The sequence below is a fragment of the Rattus norvegicus genome, unplaced genomic scaffold (assembly GCF_021556685.1).
Source record: "Rattus norvegicus strain SHRSP/BbbUtx unplaced genomic scaffold, alternate assembly SHRSP_T2T unassigned-0000040, whole genome shotgun sequence".
NCBI classification, from domain to species: domain Eukaryota; kingdom Metazoa; phylum Chordata; class Mammalia; order Rodentia; family Muridae; genus Rattus; species Rattus norvegicus.
In genome coordinates, this window is record NW_028238793.1 from 25,001 (window position 1) to 48,313 (window position 23,313).

The window sequence follows — 23,313 nt, forward strand, 5'->3', positions numbered from 1 at the left end:
GCCCGCCCCCACCTCCCCTACTCCCCCGCCGCGGCATCGGGAAGAGCCGGGACGCGCCGGCCGTACCGGGCGCGGGGCGAGCGGGAGGACGAGCGCTGAGGGAGGCGGAGAGAGAAGCGACCGGCGACGGTCGACCCGCGGGAACGACCGAACCCCCCTCAGAGCGGGAAGAGGGGCGCGGGACGGACGGGCGGGGGACGGCGGGGGCAGAACCGGGAAGGCCACCCGTCGGAACCCAGCGACACACCCGTACCGAGACGCCGCGAGGACGACACGCTCCCAACACGAGGCCCACGCCGCGGACCATACCGGGCGCGGCCGCGCCGGCGGATGCGGCCGGGGCTCACGGGCGGGCGGGGGCCGCAGCAGGCCCACCCCCAAAGCACACGGGCAAGCGAGGCGCAACGCCGGGGAGACGGGGAAACCACCCCCGACCCCCTCGGGCGGGGTCGGAGGACCGTGAACCGGCGGGAGGGAGACCACGCCAACGGGGAGCGGCGGGAGACCGGACGGCGGCCGACCCCGGGCGAGAAGCGGAGGATGAGGACGGGCCCAACGCCTGACACGCGGCGGCGACGCCCTCGCGCGGACAGGTGGAGGAGGGGAGGAGGTCGACGAGCGACTTTGACCCCGCGAGGGGGGAGAGAGGGGGGCCGAGCCCGCGTCGGAAGGGAGGCCGGGCCTCGGGGCAGCGAGAGGGAGAGACACCGACCGGAGCCCCCACCGCCACACCGGGACGCGCACACGGGTTCGACTCAACGCCCAGGCGCCCACCTTGGCACCCCGGCAGCTTTCCCCCGACGCACGCCTTCCCAGAGGACGGCGGGGCCGGACGGGCCCCCGCGCAGACGCACCCTCAGCCAACAGGCCCCACGGACCGGCGTGGGCGACAGCCACTAAAGCCTCTTTCTCCTCTACGCCTCGCGGGGCGTCTTTCCCCCCGCACACGCCTCCAAGAGACCAGGCGAGACGCGCCGCCACGGCCGCGGCGGCCGGGACGCCCTTCAAACCGCAACTTCCTCCCGCCCGCCGGGCGGCCCTTCCCCCCAGGCACCCCGCGACCGCCCCGGGACCCGTGCGCGCCCGGCTGCCCCCCCGTGAGGAGGGGCCCGGCAGCACGGCCGCGGGTCGGCCAGACGAGGAGCGAGAAAGGAACGCCGGCGGGCGGGGAGGGGGAGCGAACCGGCAGAACGAGGACCGTCGACGGCAGGGCGGGCCGCAGCGGCACCCCCCGCGGGAGACGCCTCACAAGGGACCGGGAGGCCGCTCGGGCGGCGACCGGGCACGCGAGCCAAGCCGGCGGGAATCACACTGCACCCAACCCGGAGCAGTCCCGCCACGCCCGCGGCACCGAGCCGACCCGAAACCAACGGACAACCCCCGGGAGCCCGAGGAGACGCCAGCCGACGCGAGAGCGAACCGAGGCAGACGCCGACGCCAACCGACGAAGACCCCCGCGTGGCAGCGGGTCCCAACGTCCGACGACGCGCCGGACGCGGCCGACCGCCGGTTCCCCCAAATAAGAAGTCCGCCCCCGAGAGCGAGGCCAACCCCGCGGTTCACGGACCCTCGAGAGCCCCGCGGAGGGGGAAGGGGGGGTAGGACGGCTCCCGCGATCTCCACCGGCCGTGGGAACGCTGCCGTGGAAGGGGGGGACGAGGCGGCAACCGCAGACGCCCGAGAGCACGCGGCACGCACCACACGCGACACGACCTCGCCGCGAGAGTGGCCGGGACGTGGACGCGCGTGGGAGGGACGCACACGCGACGGAGGGCACGGGGGAAACGGAGGCGGGTGGGACCGGGAGCCCACCGCCGCCCTTCCAAACCCACCCGTCCCGCGACGACCCCTCGCGGTGAGGGGGGTACCGCGCACGCGGGCGTGTGCACGGCCCTTCCCCGCCACCTGCCACCAGAAACCCAATCTCCCCCACAAGCTCCGCACAGCGGCAGGTCGACAGAGCCCCGTCCCGCGTGATCCCTCCTCGTACTCGGAGCGGGGAGGCGCGGGTCGCGGTAGGCGAGAGAGCAAACGCTGCGCGCAGAAGGCTGAGGTCAGGGCGGGCAGCCGAGGGGACCATCCGGGAGAAGCCCCTCGGAGATCGTAAAGCCCTTTCCGAAGATAGCTAGAGAAGGCAAATTCCTCACTGAGGGCGGGACGAACCCAACACCGACGAGCAGCCAAGGGCTCCGTGCACGCAACGGGAAACGAGCAACAGGCGCGGGACAGAACGGGAAGGACCACGCGCCAGCTGGTGGGGGGTCTGCGGTATCGGCAAAGGTCTCTTTCTCCGGGGTCTTCTTGAGCATTCGCGGACCGGGGGGACCTGCGACAGGTCCCCGCCGAGAGCCAGGCCTCTTCAAGGCGCACACAAAGGAGGAGCCTTGACTTGAGGGAGTCCGGTCTTTAAAAAGGGCCAGCCGCGATCGCTCAGCACCACCCTAACCGCGCAGGGCCCGCGGGTGAAGGCACCAAAAACATAGGCACGGGGTGGGCGCTCACCCAACGGAAGGAGCCTTTTAACCGCACACTCAACTCCTCGACCCCCCCCCTTTCTGTCACCGTGCAGAAAGCCGGCAACTAGGACAAGGGAAAGCGTAAAGGCACAAGCACCATGGAGCACAGGAGGCACGCCGGGGAGCGGGAAGCGCCACCGCCAACTCAGAAGCGGGCACCTTGGTGGTCAAAGCCCGGAACGCTCCAGGAGCACCGCAAGGCTCACACAAAGCAGGGCGCGTGCACACACCATTCGGGAAGGGTATGCACCGCAGCGGGTCTACCACCTTCCCCCGGCACGGGGGAAGAGGGCCGCGAAGCAGTGAACGGCGTGGGGGCAAGCGCCCCCGACACGTCCACAGGGACACCGCGAACCACAGCAACAAGTGTGCGCGGGTCAGCGCTCGTGCCGGACAGCCGCACCCCTGACTTCCACACACCACCCTGCAAAGGAATGGGGAGGAGAGACGAGGGGCCCGCTGGCAGAACGAGAAGAGCGGTCGCCATTCGCGCTGAATGACCATTCGCCATGAATGTCCGTCCCTCGCCTGGCGCGGCTTAGGCCCCGGCCCGAAGAGAACGCGGCAGCACCACATCGATCCAACGGGAGCGAGACACGCCATGCATCGGGAACAACGGGCGTGAGAGCTTTCTAACAACGCACTGGACGGGAATACGAGCGAGAAGAGCGAGAGAGAGCACGGGAAGAAGTCGCTAACACTGCCACACACACAAAAAAAAAAAATTTACCCTTCTCGAGGGCGAGAAAAAAAAGGAAGCGTTGCACTCGGGAGGCACGTGGCGTGGAAGAACGGGACTCAACGGGCAGCGGAGGTTCGGGAACTCCTTCAAAAAAAAAAAATAAAAAATAAAAAATAAAAATAAAAAAATAAAATCCCCTTCGAAGGAGAAAAGGTGCAACTCGGGAGGCACACAGCAGGAAAGAAAGGGACACACCACCAAGCAGCGGAGGTTCGGGAACTCCTTCCAAAAAACAAAAAAAAAAAAAAAAACAAAAAACAAAAAAAAAAAAACAAATAAAAAAACCGGTCGGCCGCAGAGGAGCACGCCAGGGGGTCACTAGCACCAAACGGGAAAACCCTTCCAGTCGCACTCGGCACCAACGACTCCTACCGGTAACGGACGACAACCACCACGGGGAAATCGGGAACGCCTGACACGCGGGACGGTTGTCATAAAGCTGCCACACAGAGCACAGGCAAGCAAGCACGGGAAAGCAGGAAGCGCGTACTCATGGGGGGACGCTAAGCTTCGAGCATCGAAGAGGCCCATGCGCAGAAGAAAAGAGCTAGGGCTGGACAAGCAAACAGCCTTGGTGCAAGCCTCTTCCAACGTCCTTTAATGACAAAAAGAGTCAAAAGGACAGCGTGTCAGCATATATCTCCAGGTACAATAAGGACAGATAGCAAAGATGAAAAGTGTAAAAGACACAGGGATAAACATGACAGGCCACACGGAACGTCTGGAAGTCATGTTCGGTGACGTGTCCCCAAGAGGTCCCCATGTAGAAAGAGAACCGGACCGCAAAGGAACAACTGGTCGACCTTAGAACCCTGAGTGCTCACAGACCGAGGAGGCCATGGTAGATAGCCTGGAACACAGCTTCCCCTCGGCCTCAGAAGTCCATGCTCCCGCTGGCAGGGACCGGGGAGGATCCTGGAAAAAATAAAGTCTCGGAGGCGCCCCCTAGCCGGGACACCTCGGCTCGGAGGCCGGGGACACAGCACCCTCTCGGCCTCAGAGGTCCAGGCTCCCGCTATCAGGGACCGAAGGGACTCCTGGAAAAGAAAAAAAAAAATCCGTGGCGCCACCTAGCCGGGCCACCTCGGCTCGGAGGCCGGGGACACAGCACCCTCTCGGCCTCAAAAGTGTCTATGGTCCCGCTGGCTGGGACCGAAGGGACTCCTGGAAAAGAAAAAAAAAAAAAAACTCCGTGGCGCCCCCTAGCCGGGCCACCTCGGCTCGGAGGCCGGGGACACAGCACCCCCTCGGCCTCAGAGGTCCAGGCTCCCGCTATCAGGGACCGAAGGGACTCCTGGAAAAGAAAAAAAAAAAAAAAAAAAACTCCGTGGCGCCCCCTAGCCGGGCCACCTCGGCTCGGAGGCCGGGGACACAGCACCCTCTCGGCCTCAGAGGTCCAGGCTCCCGCTATCAGGGACCGAAGGGACTCCTGGAAAAGAAAAAAAAAACTCCGTGGCGCCCCCTAGCCGGGCCACCTCGGCTCGGAGGCCGGGGACACAGCACCCTCTCGGCCTCAGAGGTCCAGGCTCCCGCTATCAGGGACCGAAGGGACTCCTGGAAAAGAAAAAAAAAAAAACTCCGTGGCGCCCCCTAGCCGGGCCACCTCGGCTCGGAGGCCGGGGACACAGCACCCTCTCGGCCTCAGAGGTCCAGGCTCCCGCTATCAGGGACCGAAGGGACTCCTGGAAAAGAAAAAAAAAAAAAAAAACTCCGTGGCGCCCCCTAGCCGGGCCACCTCGGCTCGGAGGCCGGGGACACAGCACCCTCTCGGCCTCAGAGGTCCAGGCTCCCGCTATCAGGGACCGAAGGGACTCCTGGAAAAGAAAAAAAAAACTCCGTGGCGCCCCCTAGCCGGGCCACCTCGGCTCGGAGGCCGGGGACACAGCACCCTCTCGGCCTCAGAGGTCCAGGCTCCCGCTATCAGGGACCGAAGGGACTCCTGGAAAAGAAAAAAAAAAAATCCGTGGCGCCACCTAGCCGGGCCACCTCGGCTCGGAGGCCGGGGACACAGCACCCTCTCGGCCTCAAAAGTGTCTATGGTCCCGCTGGCTGGGACCGAAGGGACTCCTGGAAAAGAAAAAAAAAAAAAAAACTCCGTGGCGCCCCCTAGCCGGGCCACCTCGGCTCGGAGGCCGGGGACACAGCACCCTCTCGGCCTCAAAAGTGTCTATGGTCCCGCTGGCTGGGACCGGAGAGGAGGGAAGAAATAAAAAAAAAATAAAATAAAATAAAAAATTAAAAAAAAAAAAATTGGAAAAAAAAAAAAAAATCCGGGACGGGGCCCAAGCCTTCTGGTCGACCTCATCCAGCTGCCACCAACCCCTCCTTGTGTCCCAATAGGTCGTACAGCCACCCTCCTCCCCTGAAGTTCTCCAGGTACAACCTCCTAGCTAGAGATGGTCCCCAGACAGGACGGCGTCTCCGTCGCGCACCCGCCTGCTTGCCTGTCACCCTCTCACCCTGGCCGGCTCACCACAGGCACTTCCCCGTCCTTTGTCACCAACCGGGGGACAGGAGCGTTGCGGAAACTTGTCGCCACTAGGTGTCGCCCGACAGCGATCTCGATCAAGCAAACCAATACAGACTGTCACGCGCCGCCGCCGCCACACACACTCATTCCGTCTCTCCGGAGTGACCTCCCTAGCTCAGGGGGACACTCACCCACGCACAACGGGGCAGGTACCCACCACTTCTCCCGAATGGCACAAACGGTCCCGGTTGTCCCGCCGGAACACAGTGAACGCGGGATGGACTCGGGGCCAACCCCCTCAGGCACCCAGAAAAGGAAAGTAGGACGGAGCGGTGAAAACAGGCCACCTCTAAGTGAAAGGACATGCACTCTCGAATCGGTTAACAATTAGCAAGGAACAGGCACAGTTAGGAAAAGGGAGCGTCCAAACTCCGTCGTGAGGGGAGGGTGGCGGCGACCTCAGTTCCACACCATTTTTAAATGGCTCACTCATTTTTAAAACCCTCCACCGATCCCGATGGGGGGGAGGGGGGGTTGTTGTTGTTCTCTGTTCCTCGCTGCCACCGCCAGCCGGCACTCACCAAACCACACACCTGCCACCCTCTTTGGAAGACTAAACACAGAGAGTAAATTAAAAGAATGGTGGAATGATGGTGGAATGGTTAAAATTCCCGTGATTTGTTTTCACTCTGATCAAAACATACTTATTTTGTGCATTTGCATTCCCTTGTTCACACGTGCCTCTGTGTGTGTGGTGGGGGGAGGGAGGGAGGGAGGGAGGGAGGGAGGGAGGGAGGGAGAAAGAGAGAGAGAGAGAGAGAGAGAGAGAGAGAGAGAGAGAGAGAGCCAATTTAAAAAATAAAAACATGGTTAAATACAGCCACTTTGGGAAGATTGCTAGAGAGAATGCAGTCCAGAGTATGGAGGCCAGAGCTCTGGACGCTCTAGACCACAGGTCTCCCATCTCCCATATACCAGGCACCCAGCACCACCATCCCTACTTTGTTTGCTTGTGCGTTTGTTTGCTTGCTTGTTACATTAGTTTCATCCCAAGTTAATAATTATATATTTTTTTTCTATGCACGTATTTAGTTGTGGCAGGGGAACTCCTTCTTTAGGACAGGCAGACTTAGCTAGTTAGTTAGCCAGTCAAAAGTACGTAAAAAATTTATATCAACATAAATATCATTCACTAAGAAATCCTATCTGAAGAAAAAGAAAGAAAGGAAGAAAGAAGGAAGGGAGGGAGGGAGGGAGGGAGAGAGAGAGAGAGAGAGAGAGAGAGAGAGAGAGAGAGAGAGAAAGAAAGAGGAAAACTGGCAGACTTAGTTTTAGTGTTTTTGTTATTGTTTATTCAAGATATTGTTTCAGGGCTGGAGAGACGGCTCAGCGGTGAAGAGCACTGACTGCTCTTCCAGAGATCCTTAGTTCAAATCCAAGCAACCACATGGTGGCTCACAACCATCTGTAATGGAATCCTCTCCTTGTGTGTTGAAGACAGTGACAGTGTGCTCATAAAATAAATAAACAATAAAAAATATGTTTGAAGATTAAAGAAAAAACTCTCTCTCTCTCTCTCTCTCTCTCTCTCACACACAAATAAACTCTGTAATAAAAATCAATGTGACTTCATGATCAAACTTCTATAGTCAATAGGACTAGAGAGAACACATGTCTGTAAAATAAAAGCAGAACCTTTTCTGCTTTGTTTTGTTTTGCCTCAAGGTACGTTTCTTTTGGTATAGCCCAGGCAGTCATGGAACTTGCTCCGTAGACTTATCTAGCCTCAAGCTCACAGAGGTCCACTCTGCCTGCCTCGGCCACCCACACAGCTCTCTCTGCTGACTATATGTCTGCATGCCAGAAGAGGGCACCAGAACCTAGGAGGACACACCACATGGCTCCTGAGAATCCAGGTTTTGACTTTAAAAAAAAAAAAAAAAAATTCTGACAGCATAGAGGGTAGATATCTGCCTGCCAGGCTCTTCTAGTGCTGTTTAAGGTGGGGTAATAGCCATGTGAAGGAGACAAGGGGAGAGGAAAAATCGATTGGATGAGTAGTGCTGCTGAGATTAAGGAACACACACACACACACACACACACACACACACACACACACACACACAGAGAGAGAGACAGAGACAGAGACAGACAGAGACAGACAGAGACAGTAAGACAAAGAGACAGAGAGAGAGAGATGACAGAGGGACACACCGAGGGAAAGACATCAGGACCAGCTGAATTTCTCAAGAAAAGAAAAGAAGAGAAAGGAAAAATGTTTTCTATATACACAAATCTGTATACATGATTTGTTATAGTGTCCCATTTGGGCACTTTGGATTCAACTGTGGATGGTTGGCAGCCAGCTTGGCTGACACCTGACCTCACCAAGATGGAGGCAGCCGGCCATTAGCCCTGATGTTCCAGGTCACTTCTGTTTCTCCCTTTCCCAGCCTCTAGGGAAACAGAACTTAATTAAACTCAGTTTGCACGTGCAGAAAGGTGAAGAGGCACCCAAAAGCAGCCAGAAGCCTCAGACCATCCACAGCCACATGTTCTCCTTCTGCCTATATTACTTCTAAATGATCGTATTTATTTATTTATTTATTTATTTATTTATTTACTTACTTACTTACTTACTTACTTACTTACTTACTTTTTTTTCTTTCTTTTTTTTCGGAGCTGGGGACAGAACCCAGGGCCTTGCACTTGCTAGGCAAGCGCTCTACCACTGAGCTAAATCCCCAACCCCCTTACTTACTTACTTACTTACTTACTTACTTATTTTTGTCATACTTAAACAATCGTTCGTCCTTGAATTCCTCCTGTATGCCAGGTAGACTTAGTCAGTCAGTCAGTCAGTCAGTCAGTCAGTCATTTAGCCAGGTCAAAATAGTTAAACATAAATATCAATAAAATCAATAAAAATCAAATGCAAACCCAATAGACAGTAAGTAAAATCGAATAAACCAAAAGATACATCATAAGCACAGAGTTTCAGCCGGACATTGAAAAGCAGCAGTTACCGAAGCAGTCTCCCTCCCACACCAACACACACACAGCTCGACCACCACCTTATCTGCACATTTTCAGCTCCTGCTTTCTAGAGTTACCAAGTTTATACACTACAGAGTTTAGCAAAGCAGGCCGGTTCACCGCACCCCCAGGGTCAGAGAACATGCTAGACCAGCTCTAGGGGATGGGCTGGGGGGCAGGGGAGGGTGGGAAGAGGGGAAACAGGCAGACTTAGGTATTCTAGTTTTGTTCATTCAAGATTCCACTTCTCTCTGTTGTAGCCCTGATAGACAGACAGGCAGGCAGGAATATTTGTTTGTTTGGCTTGGGGTTTGGGTTTGGTCCATTTGTTGGTGGATTTTGTTTTGTTTTGTTTCATTTTGTTTTTCGGGAAGTGTGGTGACTTAGTGCCTACACAAGCCAAGGCAGGAAAAATAAATAAGTAAAGATCTCTGAAACACAAATCTGGGGTGGGCTCTAGCATGGCCATGGACACACGCATGCACAGACGCACGCACGCACGCACGCACGCACGCACGCACGCATTGTAGACACGCACTCAAGGACACACTGGATTCTACAATGTTTGGTTTCTGAGTGTGTGTCATACAGAACCTAACAGAATATGTAATGAACTCTGGCAGTGACAGCAGAAACAACCTATGAGAAGGCGTCCTTGCAATATTAAAATGGCAGGCTAGCCAGGTGACAGTTATCTTAACCAATCTGATGTAGGCCTCATTCACACGGCATCTAGGCCTTAACAGTTAATTGTATCTGTTTCTTTATTTTCCTCTTAGGCCATCACATTGTTTTACCTAGACCTTTAACAGCCAGCAGCTACCAGCCTACAGCTACCAGTTTCTTTCTTTTCATAAAGAAACCCTGTCTGAAAAACTAGGGGAGGGAGACAAACAGATTAACAGATCTCTCTCTCTCTCTCTCTCTCTCTCTCTCTCTCTCTCTCGCTCTCTCGCTCTCTCGCTCTCTCGCTCTCTCGCTCTCTCGCTCTCTCGCTCTCTCGCTCTCTCGGCGCCTGTGTTTGTGTGTTCAACAGAGGAGGCAATGGCAGATAAATGTCTGCCCCTCCTCTGTAAGCCAGGCCACTCCATTACTGCCTTTCCTTTTTCTTAGTTTGTTTGGTTTATTCCAAGTTAATTGTATCTGTTTCTTTATTTTCCTCCTCATTTCTTTAGTTGAGTCAGGGGTCTTTGCACAAAAGCCCTGGAAATCAGTACCTGGATCAGGTCTGCAGCCTGCTCACAGAGTTCTACCCACCTTCACCTCTCAAGTGATGCAATCAAAGACATGCAGCACCACACCTGGCTTCTTTTCACATGTACATTTACTTTAGTTCCAATGCTCATTCAGGTCTGAGAGACGGGGGAGGGAAGGAGGGAAGAGAGACAGAGAGTGACAGAGAAACAGTTGACAGAGAGGGAGAATTGTAGGTTAATTATTGTTCCGTCTCCTCAATCACGGTCTACTGGTCGCCATCGTGGCAACCATGCCCCGCAACCCTACCTTCGGTAAGATCAAGCATAATGGCGGCAACCATATAATTCCTGCTTAGTCGCACTGAACACTCCGGTCATCACTACCTGTGGAGAATTGTAAGGGGGCTCCTCTGGTCTAGAGAGTAGTACCCTTGAATGAAATGAGGATCACAGCAAGCATTATTTGTTTTGAGATATAAGATGTGGAAAGAACTATATGTGTGGATTTACAGACAGACAGACAGACAGACAGACATACAGACAGAGAGGACAGGATAGGACAGGACAGGACAGGACAGGACAGGACAGGACAGGACAGGACAGGAGAAAAAAACAAGAACACAAACAAAAACTCAAAATGGAAGTCCGGTTCCAAATAGTCTCTGTCTGCCCTGTCGCTCTAGTGTTGGTGGTCCAGGTTATAAAAGCTTATACATGGGTGGGTGCGGGAAGTGCTGCTGGGTGTTCAGTTCAGGTCCAAGATTATTGCGGGTAACTAGACAACAAAGAAAGCAGTTAGACTGACTTCAACAGTGTTCGGTTTCTGAGTGTGTTATCACACAGAAGAGCCTAACAGAATATGTAATGAATTCTGGCAGCAACAGCAGAAACAACCAATGAGAAAGTGTCCTTATAATATTAGCAACTGCAACAAAATGGCAGACTAGCCAGCTAACAGTTCCCTAGCCATTAACTCATCTGACATAGGCCTTCTTCACGTTGCATCTAGATAGGTCTTCCTATCTTCCTCTCCAGTGCTGAGACCAAAGTGAGATCAAAGTCATGCATCACCATGGGTGCCTTCCTTTTCATTTCTTTTCTTTCATCCTAGGAAGTGAGTGTGTGTGTGTGTGTGTGTGTGTGTGTGTGTGTGTGTAAAGAGAGAGAGAAGGAGGGGGGGAGAGAGAGAGAGAGAGCTTTAGAGAGAGAGAGCTTTAGAGAGAGAGAGAGCTTTAAAATCAGCACTCAAGCCTTTTCTCTTCCTATCCCTATCCCAATCCCCCCCCCCAAACCAGCAGCAAAGCCACCAGCACTCGAGAGACAGAGGAAGATGAAATCTCTAGTCTGAGAAACAAGAGGAGGTAGATAAACATACCCCCCCCCTCTCTCCTTCATAATTTGTTAAAGTGTTCCCTTTGTGTTGTGTGGACTCTACTTTATTAAGCAAGTTTCACATCGTACTATCTCCAAAGAGGAGTCAACAGTCTCTTGGCGTGCAGGCAGTTGTTGCCTGCTTTAAATATTTTTTGGTGTGTTTGTTTGTTTGTTTGTTTGTTTGTTTGTTTGTTTGTTTGTTTCAAAACCGAGGGCCTGCCTGCATTCAACAGATCCAAACCCAGTTCTCAGAGGGGAAAATGGAGTCAAGTCCGAAGTCACTGGCATTTAGGTCATCGGCCATTGACAGTCATAGGAGATGGGAATATCGTCCTTTCTCCAATGGAGACTCACCTGGGTATGCATCAACCACATCTAAGGGCAGGCCTGGGTTAGTACGGGGTGGTGGATGGGGAGGAAGGATCTGGAAAGAGCTTTGCGATGGGAAACTATGATCAGAATGTTGCACAGAAAACAAAATTTGTATTTAAAAAGAAAAAAAAAAAAAGGCTATCCAAAAAATCTATCCAAAAATGAAAGGAAACAAAACAAAACAAAACAAAACAAAACAAAACCGACAGCAGAACTTTACTAACTGCAAATGCTCCATCTCCCTGTATCCAACCACTCCACTCCCAGATAGGTAGATGATAGTTTGCACTTCTGTCCCAGTTGGGTTAAGAAAAGGGGAACCACCTCTGTGGAGAGCCATCTCTCCAGCCCTTGACAAGCTTTATTTAACTAAACATTAAACATGAATCAGAAACGCCAAACCCTGTACATATATGGTCCAGATTCACCCTTACTTAGAAATCCCCGAGCTGGCAGGGCGAGGCTGGGAATTGAGAGTGAGCAAAAAGGGAGTCTGCCTCTTTCCCCCAGGGTGTGCTATCAACTCCATTACCATTTCCAAACAGCTGGGTGTGAGTCTAACTAAGGTTTCCTTCAGTCAGACATTTGCCAGGAGCCGGAGCCCTGACAGGACAGCGAGAGCGATGATCAGACATCATTTCACAGTGAAATCATCACTCGCTGATTTCAGGCAGAAAACTTTAGAAAACTCTAAACTCTAAAGAGGCACTGAAGCGTGCTAGGGCAGCAGCAGTACTTCCCCGACTGACCTTCAGGGACCTGCATATTCTCCAGCCCCGCCCCACCCCACCCCCTCTCAGCTAGCTCCTGTCCACCCCTCCCCTCCCCCCACATACAGGGAGGAGGCCTTGTGTGTGTGTGTGGGGGGGGGGGCGGCAGCGGGAAGATGCAACTCTCTCTTGAGAGAGAGTTCGGGTCTCCCAAACAAATACATAACTAGAAACTTCATTTATTTACTTTATTTCATCGAGCATACCGTGGAAGAGGGAAAAGGAACAGGGAAGCTAGGCCAACTGGTCGAGCTCCTCCTTTCGTTTTGTTTCAAAAAGGAAAGGAAAAGCCAAAGAACCCCCTCTTTTTGGTGAAAGGAACAGAATGGTGAAAGTTGAAACATCGGCTCGCCACTTAATACTTTGGCTTTTAATAAAAGGGACAGCAGATCGACTTCCGAGTTGATTAAGAGAGAGAGAGAGAAAGAGAGAGAGAGAGAGAGAGAGAGAGAGAGAGAGAGAGAGAGAGAGATAAAAACCACAAAAAAAAACGTTTTGTCGACCAGCCTCCTTTTAAACCTCTGTTACACAGGAAGACTGGTCAACCTCATTCCCCCCTCCCCCCACTCACACACACACCCCTCCCCCTCCACGGAGAGGTTTAATGAGAGAAGAAAGGTAGAAGAAGAGAGTAAAGGCCAGTCATGAGCACGTGGAGAGAATTTGGGAGGGGAATGGGGAGAGAAGGGACAAAGGGGAAGAGGGGAAGAGAGGAAGAGCAAAAGAGCAAAGAGAGGAGCAAAGAGAGCCAACCTCATATTTTATTTTTTTTTTAAAGATTTATTTATTTTATTTATGCGTAAGAGTACACTGTAGCTATTTTCAGACACACCAGAAGAGAGCATCAGATCCCATTACAGATGGTTGTCAGCCACCTTGTGGTTGCTGGTAATTGAACTCAGGACCTCTGGGAGAAATTTGTGTGTGTGTGTGTGTGTGTGTGTGTGTGTGTGTGTGTGTGTGTGTGCCCGTTAGTTTAAAAATCTGCTGTAGACCTCCCTTTTAATATCTGTTTAACAAATATTTTTACCATATTTAAATTTTATTTATTTTATTTTACTTAAAAATAATAATGAATAAAGAGTCAATGTGAATAAACAATAAAACAAAAATCAAGGTGATCGGGGTTGGGGATTTAGCTCAGTGGTAGAGCGCTTGCCTAGCAAGAGTAAGGCCCTGGGTTCGGTCCCCAGCTCCGAAAAAAAGAAAAAAGAAAAAAAAAAATAAAATCAAGGTGATCAACAGATACCGACGACTGACATGGAAAAAAGTTAATAGATCGCCATAAAAACAGAGTAAGTGCGATGTAAACAATAAAACAGATGGGATGGAGAGATGGCTCAGCGGTTAAGAGCACTGACCGCTCTCCCAGAGGTCCTGAGTTCAAATCCCAGCAACCACATGGTGGCTCACAACCATCTGTAATGAGATCTGATGCCCTCTTCTGGTGTGTCTGAAGACAGCTACAGTGTACTCACATGCGTTAAATAAATAAATTAAAAAAAAAAAGAAAACAATAAAGCAGAAATTAAGACGAGGGACACAGAAGGACAAGGGAGATAAAACAATTAAATGTTAACAGACATAAAGTGGGAACGACGGGGTTGGGGATTTAGCTCTGTGGTAGAGTGCTTGCCTAGCAAATGCAAGGCCCTGGGTTCAGTCCCCAGCTCTGAAAAAAGAAAAAAGAAAAAAGAAAAAAAAAGAAAAGCGGGAACGAGAGGAAGGGCAAATATAGACGACTGAAACGAAATGATGGAATAAATTTATAAAATAATAATAAAGTACGAGTAAATACGAATAAATGGCAAACTGGACTTTAATAAATGTTTAAATCAAGGTGAATGACAAATACAATTTAGACAAAAAGGTTTTGAAAAATGAAAAGAAATAGAAAGCATATATGAATCAATAACAAGACTGAAGTCACAATGGCCTTTGAAGTGACACGGACGACAAACGTGAAAAACATAAATGAAATAATTTCGACAGCCACGGACATTCACATGGTGTGTTGGGAAACACCGCAGTCTTTATTTGGCGAGTAAAAACGCCTCGGGGAACTCTGTACATAGGAGGCTGGGAGCATGAATCACTCTATCTATCTATCTATCTATCTATCTATCTATCTATCTATCTATCTTTTTTTTTTATTTTTCTCTCCCTTACATCTTCCCACCATACCATACGTTTCTCCTTATACAAATCCATAGATTTATATATGTTCTTAATTTCATTTTTTTCCTCTGCCACACAGCCCACCACACAGAACCTCTAGATCTCGGGATCCCCTTCTGCCAGCACCAGTGGCAAGGGCACAGCTCCCCAGAGAATTAACTCGATCCGAACATAAGCGCGACAAGAAATTAAAAGTTAAATCGGAAGTGAAACTGAAAATGAAATTTTGGCCGAAAATAAAATAAAATGAAAGGTATAAGTTTTGTGACAATCAAATCATAAATCCCAATTGGGCAAAAAATAAAATTACAAAGTCAAAATTTTGTCCAGTCCACTGTGCTCCTGTGGAATCCCTCCCTGGAACTTGCTCGGTAGAGTAGTCTAGTCCCAAACTCACAGAGGTCTGCCCTGCCTTTCTCTGAAACCTACAGAGCCAGTCAAAACCTACAATCCTTTGTTGTTTGTTTGGCAGTTTGGCAGTTTGTTTGTTCCTGGACAAAAATGTGGGCTCTCTCTGATTCCTATATGTCTGCATGCCAGAAGAGGGCACCAGAACATAAGAGGACACACCACACAGCTCCTGAGAATCCAGAGGGTTTTTTTTGTTTTGTTTGTTTTGTTTGTTTTTTCTTCCTCTTTTCTTTTTTTCCGGAGCTGGGGACCTTGCTCTTCCCAGGGCCTTGCGCTTGCTAGGCAAGCGCTCTACCACTGAGCTAAATCCCCAACCCCGAGAATCCAGGTTTTTGACCAAAACAAAAAACAACAACAGGGGCTGGAGAGATGGCTCAGCGGTTAAGAGCACTGACTGCTCTTCCAGACGTCCTGAGTTCAATTGCCAGCAACCACATGGTGGCTCACAACCATCTGTAATGAGATCTGATTGATCTCTTCTGGTGTGTCTGAAGATAACTGCAGCATACTCAGATAAATAAAAAACAAATCTAAAAAAATTAAAAACAACAACAAAAAACACAAAAACAAACAAACAAACAAAACCCCCAAAACTAACAACCTAGAGGGTAGATATCTGCCTGCCCAGGTCTTCTAGTGCTATTTAAGGCTTCCTGTAGATAATAAAGCTTGTGTATCTTTTATCCAGGAACAGAATCATCAAGGCAGGGTAGGAGAGAAGCCCTGTTTGGGATTAAACGTTTCTACAACGTAACAGGAGGAGGCGGAGGGAGAGGGGCTCCTCAGACATAAATCTAAAATAGTACAATGGATCATTTTGAAGGCGTGTGGGTGAGGGTGACTGGAGACAGAGTTTTTCTCTGAGTGAGTGTGGAACTCACTGTCCCTGAGCTCAGCCTGTGATGAGAGAGAGAGAGAGAGAGAGAGAGAGAGAGAGACAGGGATCGAATTTTCTGTGTCTCTCTGTCTCTGTCTGTCTGTCTCTCTCTCTCTGTGTCTGTCTCTCTCTCTGTCTCCCTGTCTCTGTCTCTCTTCCTCTCTCTGTCTCTCTGTCTCTCTCTGTCTCTGTCTCTCCCCCCTCCCCCATGCGTGTGTTTGTGTGTTCAACCGAGGAGGCAATGGCAGATAAATGTCTGCCCCTCCTCTGTAAGCCAGGCCACTCCATTACTGCCTTTCCTTTTTCTTAGTTTGTTTGGTTTATTCCAAGTTAATTGTATCTGTTTCTTTATTTTCCTCCTCATTTCTTTAGTTGAGTCAGGGGTCTTTGCACAAAAGCCCTGGAAATCAGTACCTGGTTCAGGTCTGCAGCCTGCTCACAGAGTTCTACCCACCTTCACCTCTCAAGTGATGCAATCAAAGACATGCAGCACCACACCTGGCTTCTTTTCACATGTACATTTACTTTAGTTCCAATGCTCATTCAGGTCTGAGAGACGGGGGAGGGAAGGAGGGAAGAGAGACAGAGAGTGACAGAGAAACAGTTGACAGAGAGGGAGAATTGTAGGTTAATTATTGTTCCGTCTCCTCAATCACGGTCTACTGGTCGCCATCGTGGCAACCATGCCCCGCAACCCTACCTTCGGTAAGATCAAGCATAATGGCGGCAACCATATAATTCCTGCTTAGTCGCACTGAACACTCCGGTCATCACTACCTGTGGAGAATTGTAAGGGGGCTCCTCTGGTCTAGAGAGTAGTACCCTTGAATGAAATGAGGATCACAGCAAGCATTATTTGTTTTGAGATATAAGATGTGGAAAGAACTATATGTGTGGATTTACAGACAGACAGACAGACAGACAGACAGACAGACAGACATACAGACAGAGAGGACAGGACAGGACAGGACAGGACAGGACAGGACAGGACAGGAGAAAAAAACAAGAACACAAACAAAAACTCAAAATGGAAGTCCGGTTCCAAATAGTCTCTGTCTGCCCTGTCGCTCTAGTGTTGGTGGTCCAGGTTATAAAAGCTTATACATGGGTGGGTGCGGGAAGTGCTGCTGGGTGTTCAGTTCAGGTCCAAGATTATTGCGGGTAACTAGACAACAAAGAAAGCAGTTAGACTGACTTCAACAGTGTTCGGTTTCTGAGTGTGTTATCACACAGAAGAGCCTAACAGAATATGTAATGAATTCTGGCAGCAACAGCAGAAACAACCAATGAGAAAGTGTCCTTATAATATTAGCAACTGCAACAAAATGGCAGACTAGCCAGCTAACAGTTCCCTAGCCATTAACTCATCTGACATAGGCCTTCTTCACGTTGCATCTAGATAGGTCTTCCTGTCTTCCTCTCCAGTGTGTGTGTGTGTGTGTGTGTGTGTGTGTGTGTGTGTGTGTGTGTGTGTGTGTGTGTGTGTAAAGAGAGAGAGAAGGAGGGGGGGAGAGAGAGAGAGAGAGCTTTAGAGAGAGAGAGCTTTAGAGAGAGAGAGAGCTTTAAAATCAGCACTCAAGCCTTTTCTCTTCCTATCCCTATCCCAATCCCCCCCCCAAACCAGCAGCAAAGCCACCAGCACTCGAGAGACAGAGGAAGATGAAATCTCTAGTCTGAGAAACAAGAGGAGGTAGATAAACATACCCCCCCCCCTCTCTCCTTCATAATTTGTTAAAGTGTTCCCTTTGTGTTGTGTGGACTCTACTTTATTAAGCAAGTTTCACATCGTACTATCTCCAAAGAGGAGTCAACAGTCTCTTGGCGTGCAGGCAGTTGTTGCCTGCTTTAAATATTTTTTGGTGTGTTTGTTTGTTTGTTTGTTTGTTTGTTTCAAAACCGAGGGCCTGCCTGCGTTCAACAGATCCAAACCCAGTTCTCAGAGGGGAAAATGGAGTCAAGTCCGAAGTCACTGGCATTTAGGTCATCGGCCATTGACAGTCATAGGAGATGGGAATATCGTCCTTTCTCCAATGGAGACTCACCTGGGTATGCATCAACCACATCTAAGGGCAGGCCTGGGTTAGTACGGGGTGGTGGATGGGGAGGAAGGATCTGGAAAGAGCTTTGCGATGGGAAACTATGATCAGAATGTTGCACAGAAAACAAAATTTGTACTTAAAAAAAAAAAAGGCTCCCGATATCTATCCAAAAATGAAAGGAAATAAAAACCGACATCAGAACTTTACTAACTGCAAATGCTCCATCTCCCTGTATCCAACCACTCCACTCCCAGATAGGTAGATGATAGTTTGCACTTCTGTCCCAGTTGGGCTGTCGAGGTTAAGGAAAGGGGAACCACCTCTGTGGTTATGTGATCCACACACGAAATAAAAAAAAAGGAGCGGATAAACGTGCCTGGCATTTTAAGATGCTCAATTTCTTTGCAAGCTTCATTTTGTTTCATTCTTTTAAAGGTTTACTTATTTATTTTCACTTACATTGAGTACACTAAAGCCCTTTTCATATACACAGGGCAGTAGAGTGCATGGGATATCCCTTTGCAGAGGGTTGTGAGCCACCATGTGGTTTCTGTGGAATCGAACTCAGGACCTCTGGAAGAGCAGAGCGGTGAGTGCTCTTAACCTCGGAGCCATCTCTCCAGCCCTTGACAAGCTTTATTTAACTAAACATTAAACATGAATCAGAAACGCCAAACCCTGTACATATATGGTCCAGATTCACCCTTACTTAGAAATCCCCGAGCTGGCAGGGCGAGGCTGGGAATTGAGAGTGAGCAAAAAGGGAGTCTGCCTCTTTCCCCCAGGGTGTGCTATCAACTCCATTACCATTTCCAAACAGCTGGGTGTGAGTCTAACTAAGGTTTCCTTCAGTCAGACATTTGCCAGGAGCCGGAGCCCTGACAGGACAGCGAGAGCGATGATCAGACATCATTTCACAGTGAAATCATCACTCGCTGATTTCAGGCAGAAAACTTTAGAAAACTCTAAACTCTAAAGAGGCACTGAAGCGTGCTAGGGCAGCAGCAGTATTTCCCCGACTGACCTTCAGGGACCTGCATATTCTCCAGCCCCGCCCCACCCCACCCCCTCTCAGCTAGCTCCTGTCCACCCCTCCCCCTCCCCCCACATACAGGGAGGAGGCCTTGTGTGTGGGGGGGCGGCGGGGAGATGCAACTCGCTCTTTTTTTTTTCCTTTTCTTTTTTTCTTTTCTTTCTTTCTTTCTTTCTTTCTTTCTTTTTTTTTTTTTCTTTTTTTTTTTTCTTTTTCCGTAGCTGGGGACCGAACCCAGGGCCTTGCGCTTGCTAGGCAAGCGCTCTACCACTGAGCTAAATCCCCAACACCCGCAACTCTCTCTTGAGAGATAGTTCGGGTCTCCCAAACAAATACATAACTAGAAACTTCATTTGTTTACTTTATTTCATCGAGCATACCGTGGAAGAGGGAAAAGGAACAGGGAAGCTAGGCCAACTGGTTTTGTTTCAAAAAGGAAAGGAAAAGCCAAAGAACCCCCTCTTTTTGGTGAAAGGAACAGAATGGTGAAAGTTGAAACATCGGCTCGCCACTTAATACTTTGGCTTTTAATAAAAGGGACAACAGATCTCCCTCCTATTTGGTTAAAAAAAAAAAAAAGGAATTAAAACACCACAAAAACGTGCTGTCAGCCAGATTCCCTTTAAACCTCCGTTATACAGGAAGACGGGTTTTTTTTAAGCATCATTTTAAATATATAAATATGTATTTGTGTGTGTGTGTGTGTGTGTGTGTGTGTGTGTGTGTGTGTGTGTGTCCGTCCGTCCGTCCGTCCGTCTGTCAGTCAGTCAGTCAGTCAGTCAGTCAGTCAGTGTCTTCTGTATGGAGAGGATGTGCTGACTCTGAAGCTATGATCTAGACACTTTCTTTTTTTTTTTTTTTTTTAAAGATTTATTCATTTATTATATATAAGTACACTGTAGCTGTCTTCAGATACACCAGAAGAGGGCTTCGGATCTCTTTACAGATGGTTGTGAGCCACCATGTGGTTGCTGGGAATTGAACTCAGGACCTCTGGAAGAGTAATCGGGTGCTCTTAACCGCTGAGCCATCTCTCCAGCCCTAGACACTTTCTAAATCACAGTTAAAAAGTTTTTAATAACTGTGTGAAGGAGACAGGTAGGGGTGTGTGTGTGTGTGTGTGTGTGTGTGTGTGTGTGTGTGTGTGTGTGTGTGTATGCATGCATGCATGTGGGGGGGAGGGGAGGCTTTGATATCAGCACTCAAGCTTTTTTACTTCCTATCCCAATCTCCCCAAACTACCATCAAAGCAGCACTAGGGAGGCAGAGAAAGGTGAATCTGAGAGTTTCAGTCCTTCCCGCCCTACAGACGAATACAGAGAAACCCAGTCTGAGAAACTAGGGGAGGGGGGAGGGGGAGAGAAAGAGAGAGAGAGAGAGAGAGAGAGAGAGAGAGAGAGAGAGAGAGAGAGATCAAATTCTCTTGTGTCTGTCTCTGTTTTTCTCTATTCTCTCTCTCTCTCTCTCTCTCTCTCTCTCTCTCTCTCTCTGTGTGTGTGTGTGTGTGTGTGTGTGTGTGTGTGTGTGTGTGTGTTTGTTTGTTTGTTTGTTTCAAAACCCAGAGCCTGTCTGTAACAGATCTAAACACAGTTCTTGAAGGGGAAAATGGAAACAATTCCATAGTCTCTGGCAATGAAGTCATGTCCCATTGAAAACCACAGGAGAGGGGAATATTGTCCTCAACTAGGCATATATCAACCAGTATTTCACAGGCAGACCTTCAGGGAGGTGCAGATTCACCAGCCCTACCCTCCCTCCCATCCCCCCAGCATCCCTGCTCATCTCCTGTCCACCATTTGTTGATTCATTGTTGCTGTTGCTGTTGCTGTTGCTGTTGCTGTTGTTGTTGTTGTTGTTGTTGTTGTTGTTGTTGTTGTTGTTGTTCCTGGTGTGAAGAACACTGTGAGGTAGCCTTCCTCTAATAAACTCTCTGGTCTTTAGGGATCCTTCACCCACTCACTCTCTGCCAGACTGAGTTCACAGCAGAAAACGCGTTTTTGAGAGAAACATGTTCCTGGTCCTCTGTGCCCATATTGAGGGAGGCATGAGAAAGGGATAACAAGGAAGGGAGACCCGGCAGTGGTAGGGGGCTGGGATGGGGTCGGGGGTGGGTGTCCTAGCTTGCTAATCCAACTGACCCACTTGCTGTGTAAATAAATATTTTGCATTCTGTGTCCCTTGTTTGATTTCTCACTAAATTCCAGATTGTCAATCTCCCTGTGTCGATTGCACAAGAACCCAAATGGGGATGCTGGGTGGTGAGCTGATTCCTCCCTAGAACACCTGTGCACTCTCTCATAGTCTCTAAGCTCCTTGCTGGACTCTTTTGGGCTTGGACCTGGCTGTCTGTAAGCCAGGAAGGAAGGAAGGAAGGAAGGAAGGAAGGAAGGAAGGAAGGAAGGAAGGGAGGGAGGGAGGGAGGGAGGGAGGGAGGGAGGGAGGGAACAGGCCTCAGTTGAGAATCCCAATTTTCTAGTTCACTGCATCTGATGGCTGGCTGACCCTTCCAGGTGAATTGTATTTTTTTTTCCTTTTCACTCCTTTATTTGAGTCAGGGGTGTCTGCACATAGACCTGGAAATCAGTACCTAGATCAGGCCTGCCTGCCTGCCTGCCTGCCTGCCTGCCTGCCTGCCTGCCTGCCTGCCTGCCTGCCTTCCTCTATCTCACAGAGACACAGTTCTAAACACCTCTGCCTCTTGAATGATGGAAATAAAGACATGCACGAACACCTGGCTTCCTTTCATTGTACATTTAGCCTAATTTCAGTTTTATTCATGTCTGGGAGGGAGACTTGCTTGTGTGCTGTAGTTCAATTCCTTTCACTGTGTGGTTTCCCCACCACCTTGGCCACCATGCCACGTGGAAGAGAAGAAGAGATGAACCATATTGTTGGCACCCATATAACAAACACTTGGTTGCTTCCTCTGAGCCCTCTGAGTATCCTTACATCTCTGTATTTTAAAGTGGTTTTGTTTTGTTTTTTATTGCTGTCAAACTCTCTCTCTCTCTCTCTCTCTCTCTCTCTCTCTCTCTGTGTGTGTGTGTGTGTGTGTGTGTGTGTGTGTGTGTGTGTGTGTGTGTGTATTTTTTTTCTTCTCCCAGAGCTGAGGACTGAACCCAGGTCCTTGAGCTTGCTAGGCAAGGACTCTACCACTGAGCTAAAACCCCAACCCCTACCTCTGTGTTTTAAAAAGTAGACTCTGGAGCAATACCGGGCAGGTCTCCAAGGCGGGTCCTTCGCTTTATTTTATTCTTTTTGTTTTTAATTGTTAAAGATTTGTTTGTTTGTTTGTTTGTTTGTTTTATGTCTATTCGAGTACCCTGTAGGTGTCTTCAGACACCCCAGAAGAGGGCATGATTGACAATTACAGATGGTTGCAAGCCGCCATGTGTTGGCTGGGTATTGAACTCAGGACCGCTGTAAGAGCAATCAGTGCTCTTAACGACGGTGCCATCTCTCCATCCACCTACTTTATTTTATTCTCTATGCTCTCTTGTGCGAGTCAAGGTCAAGCAGGCAAGAAACACCCAAACAGATTGGTCCATCACCACTTTCTGAATTCTTTTTGTTGTTGATGTCAGGGATGTAAAGCAAGTTTACCCATGAAGAATTGTAAGGGAGTCCTTCTGATTTAGAGAATAGCAGCCTTGAAATGAAATGAGAATCACAACAAGCATTTGTCTTATTGTTTTTGTTTTTTTCTTCCTTTTTCTTCGGAGCTGAGGACCGAACCCGGGGCCTTGTGCTTCCTAGGCAAGCGGTCTACCACTGAGCTAAATCCCCAACCCCTACATTTGTCTTAAAGTCTGAAAAACACAAAACAAAACAAAACAAAACAAAACAAAACAAAACAAAACAACAACAACAACAACAACAACAACAACCAAGAACAAACCATGAGACCGCAGAAATCCTCAGGCGGAGGAGTAAGGAGCTAGTTTTTATTGGTTAGGGTATTATTTGGTCGGGTGGGGGTAGGGGTGGGGGTGGGGGTGGGGGTGTTGTCCTTCCTACATCTCTCTTGCATGAATGAGCTGAACATTACTTAAGCTTGTGTCCAAAACTGTCCATTTTTTAGATTGATCCCAGGAGGGAGGGAGCGAGCCGGGGATACAGCACACCCTCTCTGGCCTCAGAGGTCCAGGCTCCCGCTGGCAGGGCCCGAAGGGACTCCTGGGGGGAAAAAAAAAAAAGTCTCCGAGGCACCACCTAGCCGGTTTTATTCTTGAAGAAAAGCAAACATACATAATGGAATAAGGGAAAGAAAAAACCCTGTTTTCTATATACACAAGCAGT

The 23,313-nt window shown here is 49.8% G+C and overlaps 1 long non-coding RNA gene across 1 annotated transcript in view; it reads right to left on the reverse strand.

Annotated features, from left to right (window-relative positions):
• Positions 1-6,210, reverse strand: part of LOC147997835 (uncharacterized) — an 18,373-nt gene extending 12,163 nt beyond the window's left edge. The window contains exon 1 of the long non-coding RNA XR_015647555.1: positions 5,946-6,210. This is a non-coding gene — a long non-coding RNA (uncharacterized LOC147997835). The remainder of the gene's footprint in view (positions 1-5,945) is intronic.
• Positions 6,211-23,313: the final 17,103 nt, after the last annotated feature.